Source organism: Ornithodoros turicata, chromosome 8 (genome assembly GCF_037126465.1).
Source record: "Ornithodoros turicata isolate Travis chromosome 8, ASM3712646v1, whole genome shotgun sequence".
Lineage (NCBI taxonomy): Eukaryota > Metazoa > Arthropoda > Arachnida > Ixodida > Argasidae > Ornithodoros > Ornithodoros turicata.
In genome coordinates, this window is record NC_088208.1 from 20,005,790 (window position 1) to 20,016,379 (window position 10,590).

General features: G+C 48.3%; 1 long non-coding RNA gene across 2 annotated transcripts; it reads right to left on the reverse strand.

The window, feature by feature from the left end:
* Positions 1 to 7,048: 7,048 nt before the first annotated feature.
* LOC135366634 (uncharacterized) lies at positions 7,049 to 10,108 on the reverse strand. Of its 2 annotated transcripts, none has more exons than XR_010414237.1 (2): positions 9,164 to 10,108; positions 7,049 to 7,300 (listed from the first exon to the last, which is right to left on the reverse strand). It is a non-coding gene; the product is annotated as an uncharacterized LOC135366634 (long non-coding RNA). The 2 variants fall into 2 exon arrangements; XR_010414236.1 differs by lacking the exon at positions 9,164 to 10,108 and adding an exon at positions 7,713 to 9,157.
* Positions 10,109 to 10,590: the final 482 nt, after the last annotated feature.

Consider the following 10,590-nt stretch of genomic DNA (forward strand, 5'->3'; position numbering starts at 1 on the left):
TGGATACCTGCAACGTTTTCTTCCCAATAGACCTCTCCCTGTTTGTAAACAAATGACGTCATAGTGTTCGACAGCGCCACCAGTTTGGTAGAGTTGAACTATGCTCGAAGCTAGGAGGCGAACAAGGTCGCGCCCGAAAGCCCCGGTCTTGAGGGGATTACGATGATCCATGAAAGGGACGTGACCTTCGGTTCTACTTTTCTTTCAATAGGAGGCAGCGAATAAGCGCCAATTCGTGGAACCCAGCCCTCCCCTTCCGATTTGTTTCGGTTTCAGTCTGTCTACCAACGTCATGATGACGTTTGTCGGGTAGAGGTCTATTGGTATAATGGGGAAAGGGGCAAGTTCCTCAAGGTTGTCTCCGTGGCCCGTTTGACGTTTCGGCGCAACTCTTGTTTCAAGAATAGGCTCTTGTGGAACTTCATTGTGCCAGGTACAGCAGTTGCTCGTTTCTGTGAGCCAGAATCATCCGTTGACGAGCAACATCCTCCTTCAAAACCCACCAGGCCTCAATATTATGACTTGCTCTAGCCCACATATAGAAGTCCCTTGGTGTTAGGATTTCGACCACCCACGATTCACTGCTAGCTTGTCTTCACTGCGAGCCGTTTAACGTAGGGAACCTACATACGCGCGAGAGCGTCGCAATGTTCCATTTGCATAAGAATCACATTTGGAAGGTTACCGAAATATGCATGAACCAATTAATGGCAAAAATGTAAGGTACACTTTTCTCACCCGGCGCAACATTTCGAGCACTTTCAAACATATTTTGAAGAAAATATATCTTGAGCAGAGAGATCTTCGAAGCAACTCTTCCCTCGAAGCGCAATTTTTACCTGCGCAATTAACCTGCACAATTTTTAAAAGAAATATCGGTGATGGTCGAGCGCTATGTTTGGATCATTTGGCGTAGAATGGCCCCAGTGTGAAAAGAGCTTTGACAAACTGAAACTATATAAAGGAGTGACAAAAAAAAAAAAAAAAATCAGAAATACCGGCACTGGAGGGTGATTGCATGAATGTGACATAACTGTGCGCTTTCCTGGGGCGCGTTTCAGTGCTTTATACAACGTAATGATTGTGGACTCGGGTATTGTTCACGTGTGCCAAGGGGGGTCTGGAAAAAAATATTATTTTGTCGCGCTAGTCATATAGTACTGTTCTAGTTTCTTAGGAGAACGTGGTGGACGCATTCTCCAATCAAATCACACAGTGCTGCTAACTTTATCTGGACCGCCATATTCCGAAAATCCGTCTTGAAAATTGCCAAATTTGCGAAAGTCTCGTTTTGAAGTGTCGCTAGCGCGGGAGGTACTGCTCAGAGAAAAACGGAACTTTTTTCATGTACAGTAGAACCTCATGCAGCATGATACCGCGTGTTTGTTTTACCGGTGAATTCTAAAGCGAAGGCGGTAAAAAAAATTGCAAACACAGTGAAAATCGCGTCGTAATAGAGGGGGAAATCTACTTTGCGTGAGGTGTACAGGGTAGAGTATCGCATCTTCCAATGACATCAAAATCACATTTGGAAAGTTGGAGAATTAAGCACGAACCACTCACTCGTAAAAATGTAAAGTACACTTTTCTCGCTCGGCGCAACGTTTCGAGCACTTACAAATATTGGAGGAAACATATTTTTTGAACAGAGACATCCGAAACCACTCTCAAAGTCCTCTGCCTGCACAATTTTTTAAAGAGATATCGGTGATGACCGAGCAGCATTGTTTGGGTCATTTGGCGTGGAATGGGCCCGCCTCCAAAGATGCCTCGCTGACGACCACTTTGGGACTGTGGCGTCTTCGCGAAACGTCATCATGACACACCATCTTCAAGCAGCGCGTCACATGGGGCTACGGAAAGCGGATCCCGAACGAAAGAGGGAGTTCGATCGCTGTTGAGCCGGCACCCGGCAGTCTCGTTCGTTGGCGTTCGCGGAAAATTACTGTGTTCCGGCACCGGCATTCGAACCCAGGTACCTCCCAGTCTCGACGTGACATATAGCCAGCAACACGCGAACCACGTCTACACTCTTCACATGGTGGTGGTGGTGGTGACGGCGATAGGGCTTGCCGTTGTCGGCCTCACGTATGTGGGCAACGTCACGACTGACGCCCTGGGGGAATGTGCGTCCTGGGCCGACTTCTAAGGGAACTGTGCCGACATATGTCTGAAAGCGTCCGAGGAAAACCCAGGAAAAACCCCAGACAGCACAGCCGGCACCGGGATTCGAACCCGGGTACCTCCCAGTCTCGACGTGACATGGCCAGCACACACTCTTCACTTCATTGCGTTGTTGTAGCATTTGCGTTCGTCCAATGAACGAGCGCCGTTCACAGAGCACCCGTTGTGGACAAAAGGGAAACTCCGCAGCTATGGCGTGCGCTCCCCGCGGTCGTGAGCTAACCTGTTGTAGATACCAGCGCGTATGCGCACTCAATCTGCCTGTTCAGAATTATTGACGATAATGCGTAATTAGCGCATACAAACGTATCGGTAAGACAATCTTGCATTCGTTTGTATGTGTTAATTGCATCGCATTGTTCTCTACAATTGGGGTACGTTGTTGTGTTTTCCTTCTCTTATATATAATAGACTTCTGAAGTCGCTGCCAAGAGCAAATGTTTAATCCGTCCTTTTGCGCTGTCATGTTTTTCTTGTTAGAATCCCGAGGGCGTAATTTCGTGACCTCATAGCATTCAAGTTAGTTCATCTTAATGAAAACAAAGCCCGGGGTTCAGCGTCCGCCAGAACTCATTACTTTCTTCAGCATGCGAAAGGCGTCGCTTGAACAGACAACATCGGCGCCATTTTTCTTCCCGGCGTCAATCAGTGCGTTAATTGACCCCCAGCGTGTCTTCTTTCAATTAAGGATTTGTTTCGAACCGAGTTCGGCTCTTGCCCTAGCGCAGAATTCCGGCTTCCGTCTGGTCTTGCGAGTGTATTAGCTCCCAGGAAAGTGATGTGCAAACAAGGGACAACAAATCGACAACAAAGAAGGACCCAATTCGAACGCAGAAGGACTGGGTTGGCTCGTTGGGATTCATTACCGTCATTGTGACGTCACGCTGTGCTGGAACTGGGAATTAAACTGGTTGACTTGGTTGATAACCCTAACAGGATCAGTGCACCAATACGTTTCCTACAGATTGCATTCTTGTTATTGGCCTGTGTAGGTTGTGATTCGCTTTATGTTTAGTTTTCCTCATTCCCTCATGATTACCACATCGTTTTTTTTTTGTTTGTTTTTTTTCGCGTAGCGGGCCAGGCGAGGACATGTACAATAATAGAGAAGGGATAGTGTGCTCGATCTATGGGCGGATCTATGGGTAGTGATCCTGGGGCCTCTACTCGAGAAACGTCATCATGACGTTGGTAGACGGACTGAATCCGAAACAAATCGGAAGGGGAGGGCTGGGTTCCACGAATGGGCACTTGTTCATTGCCTCCTATTGAAAGAACCGTAGGACTCGAGGTCGCGTCCCTTTCAGGGACCATCGTAATCCCCTCAAGACCGTGGCTTTCGAGCGCTACCTCGTTTCGTCCCTCAGCTTTGAGTCTAGTTCAACTCTATACCAAACTTGTGGCACTCTCGAGCACTTTGACGTCATTCGTTTACAAACATGGAGAGGCGAACGTATTTGTCGTCATTGGGTGCAGCTTACGCAGTGCATGCAACACGCTGTCCCAGACCGGACCCTTTCCCTCTCGGAAATATCCTGGTTCCGTCCCTGGCTGGATCGATGAAGTCAAGACCTTGAAGGGACTGTTCCTCTCAGGACTTGCGAGCGCGCATCCCCCACGGTACATTTCCTCCGGAGAGCAGCGCTGTCCCCATATTTCCGCATGGCCGAGCGGTGGTAGCCAAGGTCGTCCTGAAGACTGGGAGGTGGTGGGTTCGAATCCTACCAGCGGCTGTGCTGTTCGAGGCTTTCCGTGGGTTTTCCGGCATATACTTCCTAGACGAATGTCGGCACAGTTCTCCCTGAAGTCGGCCCAGGACGCATACTAACCCGACTGTGTACCCCGCTTCTTGCTGCTGTCCTCTGTCCACATCTGTAACTCTGTCTCACAGCCACAGTTCATTCGCGGCGCAAACACGGAATAAAAAAATATATGCGTCTTTGTTATTCTGTATGTATTCCCTCGCGCACTCTCCGCTGTGACATAAACGTGACGCTTCTCTGCAAGGGACGTGTAATGTCACCGAGGCCACCAATGTTGCCAAGTGTGTGGTATTCCTATTTTACTATTCGTATCTGAATGTTCCCTATGAAAGTATACTAATTTGGTGCTGAAACACGCTTCAAGATGGTTAAAAGAAATCTCCCAAGCAGCAAAATGCACTGAAAGTCGAGTGCAATAGGGGTGGACGGGTAGATGAAAGGCCTTGAACAGATTCATGAAACTACAGAACATTGATAAGACACATACCGTCCACCCCTAATGCACTCGACTTCCAGTACATTGTGCTGCTTGGGCTGGACACTCGCTTTTGATACTACTTTCTTTCTGCCACCCCCATGACAACACACGTGCAGTGGCGTATCTAGAGCTATCTGCGCCCATGGCAACATGGTTAACATGATGTCCTTGGGGATGCGTTTTCGTGTGGTCCGCACTAGGTTTCACACTACAACCTCTCTAATGGCGGGTGCTTTAGATCATTTATGAATGTGCCAGGTTGAGTACCCGACCTGGCACATTCACACCCGACCACATAATGGCGCCCCTGTTCACCTGGCGCCCATGGCACCTGTCCACACCTGCCACACCCTAGATACGCCACTGCACACGTGTCAGCGAAATTCTCTAACATTATCTGATAGAAGATTCCTGTAATGGCGACCGCTCTTATCTGACCTATCTTGTCTGGTTACGACGCAGTACACGGCCTTATACCATTACGTAGTGCTGGGAGATAAGTACGCTTGCTCAACGCATGACATGATCGAACGCCTGAGAGACTGCTGCAAAGGGGCACAAGACCAGAGGAACCAAATGAACACGAAAACACCAGACTGGTTTTGTCGGGAGCTTCGCAGCTCCTTCACACAGTGTTAGCTAGGGTGATGTAGTTGGTTAGTGGTGTAGCGCGGAATATCATTCAGTGTGATTCATTGTGAAGTGCAATGGTCTGTGTTCCACAATGTGTTGTGTGATAGTGCATGTATGTGGCCTAGGCACACACTGTGCTGCTGAGGCAAGTGAAAAGTGCCGTAATGCCAGTGTGGAGATTCGAATGGCCGCCAAAATGACCACATCGTGAGCTGGTACAGATACAGTGATAAGAGCTGTGTCTTAGTGGACTCTATGGAACTAGTGGACATTATGTTGGTAAGTACAGGGTATGTAAGTAAGTACAGTACAAGCCTTGTCATCATAACTGTCTCGCGACGTAATGCCCATAACTATTATCAGATGAAAGCCGTACTTAATGTAACCGCTTCTCGTACTAGGCAATAATAATTGAATTACAGTTTTTATCCGTTCTTCAAGGTGTACGGCTAGGCAACGTGAATAACTTGCCTGCCATCCTTTGTTTTATCGAATGTGTTCTACTGTATCCGACACGGTTGTCTGAAATCTGCGAGCGCGTGTCAGGCTGGTGTAGCGAACCGAGGTCGTCAGTTAGTACCGCCTTCGTCTCACTTCCGTGACTGGTAGGGCACCCTAGCGGTGACAACGCTGTGGCAACGCCACCAGACGCCCGGACGAGTTCCACGCCCAGACGAGTGTGTTCAAGAATATCCGCGCGGTCCTTGATTGGCACTGGTTGATCAGTGACCTGGTTGTTAAAGGACTTTTTGATTATTTTGTGGCAAGTGGACCCGCCGCGCTATCCAAAGTAACATCGACGCAACTCAACATCATACAATTCGTTCTTCAATATATTCTAACTGTCGACGGGTAGCGCTATGATATTGGACTTGGAGGCACCGCGGAACAAGCCTATCCTCTGTGGCTATTCTCTGGCTATCCTCAGTGGCGATCCTGGACCTAGGGTGCCTGAGTACTGGCTCCCTATGTTGAGGACGGAGTCACCTTTTGCAGATGCCGCCGTGCCACCATTTTGAGGCTGTTGGCCACTGTACCTGTATGTTATGTTCAGCTTTCACAATTTTTTTCTGCTATTTTCTTTTTTTTGCTTAGTTCTCAAATGTACTGTACAGCTCCCTCTGCGCAGCCCGGGCTCCATGTTAGAGACAAAATGGCGGATGTCGTAGCAGACGACGCAGTTGTCTTCACCCTTCACAGAGGGAGTCAGGATGCACCCTAGCTCGAAGACCAGCGTAACGTTGAGGAAATTCCTCAGTGCCGACCTCAACAACAACTTTATTTTTGACCTTGGAGAGTGGGGAGTTTCATCGCCACAGGCGATACTCTACCCCATTGCTGGTTGGAATGGGGGGAATAAAATAACGAGCCCCTTCACAATAACGATCGTAGTCCGATGGTATGCAGAAATGTCAGAAGAGCTTGGAGCGCAGAGCGTTGCTGGGCTGGATTGGGCCAGGGACCAAGCAATTTCGATAGGGAGAAAGGGCGAAAGCCCAGCTGACGAAGAGACTCGGAGAGTGTGGTTCGGGAATGTTGGTAGTGAGGGCAATGAAGAAGAATATGCTCCAGATCCTCAAGAGCACCACAGTGGCAGCAGGTGGGAGAGTCAACTTGTCTCAAGCGGTAACGCTACTGAGCTGTAAAGGCCACATCGAGGCGCATTCGGCCTCGATGCCGAAGCACTATACCGAAACTAGTTAGGACACTATTAGGCGTTAGGACACTCCTCGGCGTTCGTGCAAGCATGAGCCTTAAGTCAGTAGTATGGGATCAGCTCAAGTATCCGGAAACTGACATCTTTGCCTGGACGCCATTAATTAGCAATTAGAGCTAATTGGGACCCCCCACATTAATCAGGACCCACCAGGGAGTCATTACACTAATTGGGGATCATCTAAGACACGTCCAGACGAAGATGTGAGTTTCCGGATACTTGAGCTGATAAAAAATAAAAAAATAGGTAGAAAATAAAATGAAAAGATAGAAATAGAGTGGAGAGAAACAATTTATTCGAAAATCAACGATGCCGCGGCGAAGAAGCCGTAAAAAGATAGAGATAGAGTGGAGAGAAGGAGTTTAGTTGAAGATCAACGACATCATCTTGAAGAAAGCGGCCCGGAAAGGCCGCTGGGCGACGGAGCACTGAGGCAGGTTGCAAAGCATCGCAGCACCAGTTCCGCACATCCTGTGACGTCAGCTGTGACGTCATCATGGCATGTCTGGGCAGGTTAGGACAGCTCTGGACATGCAAGGAGAAAAACACTCGTAATACAGAGGCTGGGAAAGCAAGAGTATGCAAACCATCAATAGCTAACAAGGAAAAACAATTAGTTACACAACAAATGATCCCACCACAACAGGAGCGCAGAACGATGCGACTGCTCCATCCGAGAGGCAGGCAGAGAACTGACTCGTAATGGTTTTTCTGCTGTATAAAGCCCCGCAGCTGCATCCCCTAGCGGTTACTTTCTCAACTAATCTCACAACAAAATTATTAAGAATCACGCCAGCGCTACTCCCGTTCCCAAGGCAGAAGATGATAGAAAATGGCGGGAATGCCCGGACAACAGCAACCAGCACTGGCACGAAAATCGCAAACAAAGCGGGAACAAAGTTGGCGAAAGCATTAGTTACACAACAAATCACCTCACCACAGTAGGAGCGCAGACCGATGCGACTGCTCTCGTCGACAGCCAGGGATCAAGTGGCGACGGAGCGAACGACCACACGTCTTCTCCCAACGAGAGCCAGAGGTGGACTGACGTAAGCGCCACTCTACGGGTGCTACGCATGCGCGCGCTCGTAGCGCCCTCTGCGCACTCCTACCGCCACCTGCGAGAGGCTAAGAGAGAAGAGCATTCCTGCGCCCCCTGCTGGCAGTTCTCATTGGTCGTGAGGCTAATGGCGATTTCGGGTGATGCACCTGGTAATCCGAGCGAGAGCGCCCAGGTCCAGTGCACGCTCTACACGAGAGTCGCTCTGGGGCAGTCATCACCCGAATTTGTCGGACGCTCTTCGACGAGGGTCGCTGCGCTCGCTAGCATTGTGCGTTCGTCGTGTTCGTGAACTTCCGGCAGCGTCGTTGGCGTCGTCGCGCACTTTCACCGGATCACAAGCATAGCTTGCGAGGAGCAGGTCACATCATCCTCTTTGTCATTCACATTATCGGTGTCAATTGAACTTTCATCGCTACTACTTTCGTAAAGATCCATGCCGTCAATGGTGAACGCGACAAAGAGACAGATGACAGGCAGACAGCCGCAGGAGCAATACGTAGCAGACGACACTCGCGAGGCGCATATATGCGCATGCTCGCCGTCGAGAGCGGAAGAAGAGAGTTGAGGGCGGTTTTGGCTCGGCCTCTCGCAGCAAGAGCCAAAAAAGTGCTCTTGGGGCGAGCAAACTGCTCCGTAGTGCATCATCCGAACACGCGGCTCTTGCTCGGACCGCACCACCCGAATTTACCGCTCGGGTTCGGGGCAGAAAAAAGTGCCCCAAATGCACCACCCGAAATCGCCATAAGTGAGAAGAGCATTCCTGCGCCCCCTGCTGGCAGTTCTCATTGGTCCAGACATCATCCTATTGTCTCAGGGCTACACTGTTTTTTTCCACTAATGCTCCTTTGGTCAATCTGCAGTGAAGCCACGGTATGACGTCATCATGCACCTGCGTGGCTCAAGGACGCGTGCGCTCTAGACAGGGGACCTATTATTTATTGAATCACTATCCCAAGATTATTTCCTTTATTCTTCTATAACGATTGCATAGGAAACTATTGCAGAAGAGCACCATGCATGAAAGCTGATCGAAGGAATTCCAAAGTCTTACTAAATGAGACTTGCAAAAGAACAAAATATCCTAACATGTAACTCCATCAACGGCTAATAAGAGGACTAGGCACTCAACAAATCAACGCGCGCAGAACTCAGGGCAGCACTATCGTCAAGACAACAATGTTCCTTGTCAAAAGAGAAAAAAATACTAAGCGTCAACAAAGGAAAGCATGCATATCGGGGCATGTCAGGACACGTCAGGACAAATCGTACGACTGCTGGGCAACAGAGGAAAACAAACACTTGAACAGAGTGAAAAAGACACTCACCATCATTTTTCCCGTTCACAGCATTCCCTCATTGTAAATCCGCTCGTCACAAAATCCACCTGCATCGTCGAACACCATTCACCAGTGACGAACCACACATCCGCACCCCATCAGAGGCAGACAGAACCCCACCGAAGCTACGCTCTTCCACTGACGGCCAACGCCAGGAGCAGAATTTGTGTGTCGAGACCCGTCAGTGTCCAAGAGAGAAGTGAATCCTTGCGCCCCCTGCTGGCCGTTCTCATTGGTCGTGACGTCATCCTATTGTCTCAGGGCTACCCTGTTTTTTTCCACTAATGCTCCTTTGGTCAATCTACAATGAAGCCACAGTATGACGTCATCATGCACCTGCGTGGCTCAAGGACGCGTACGCTCTAGAAAGGGCACCTGTTATTTATTGAATCACTATCCCTAGATTATTTCCTTTATTCTACTATAATGATTGCATAGGAAACTATTGCAGAAGAGCACCATAGACAAGAGGAGATTGTAGCATTTCATTCCCAAAGTCTTACTGTACAGGAAAAAAAAAAAAATGGTTCAGCAAGACATCAAGTCACACACCTGTCCTCCTCGCGGTTACTCTCTGAACTAAATGAATCGCAAAATTATTAAGAATAGCTCTACTCCCATTCAAGGCAGCACTATCGTCAAGAATATGCCTTGTACAAAAAGAAAAAAACTACATGTAGAAGGAAAGCATGTCAGAACAAGCCCAGGCATGTCAGCACATGTTTGTCAGACAAGGGGGAAAAAGCGAAAAGAAACAAAGAAGGAAACCAGCATCAAACTATTTCTAAGCACACGCACTCCTCTTATTCAAAAACAGTGCTCATCATAAATCTGCCCAGGACAATACACACTATTTTTCTATTGCCACACTTTTTTCCAGTAACGGTCAATGCATTGCTACAGACCACGTGACGTCATCACATCCTGTCTGAAGAAGACACAGACAAAGACTCCTATTATTTATTGAATCGCAAGATTATTTCCTTTGTCCTACTCTTAACGACATTGATTCTCTCATTAAAATTCAACAAAAAAGCACCCCGCATATTAACGATTTTCACCCCAAAGGCTCATCATGGTCATTAGAATTACAGTAAACTGCCACTGCTCTTTTAAAATAATAAGTGAGACCACTCAACATCACCTCCAGGCTTATGTAATACATGACCCTTTCTATGCTCACACATTCGTTGTCTGAGGCTACACCTGCGAGCAAAAAAGGCGCGGAAGCTGGGTGGGCAAAGTTCCATTCGCGCATTGCGAGCATAAAGGCGGGAAAGCCTGGGAGCAAAGTTCTATTCGCGCATTCCAAAGCACAAGACAGAACGCCTTTACGGGAACACGATAGCATTCCTATACTATATTAATGATTATTGCATTGCAGTTTAGAAAAACTACAACTAAACTATAATTTT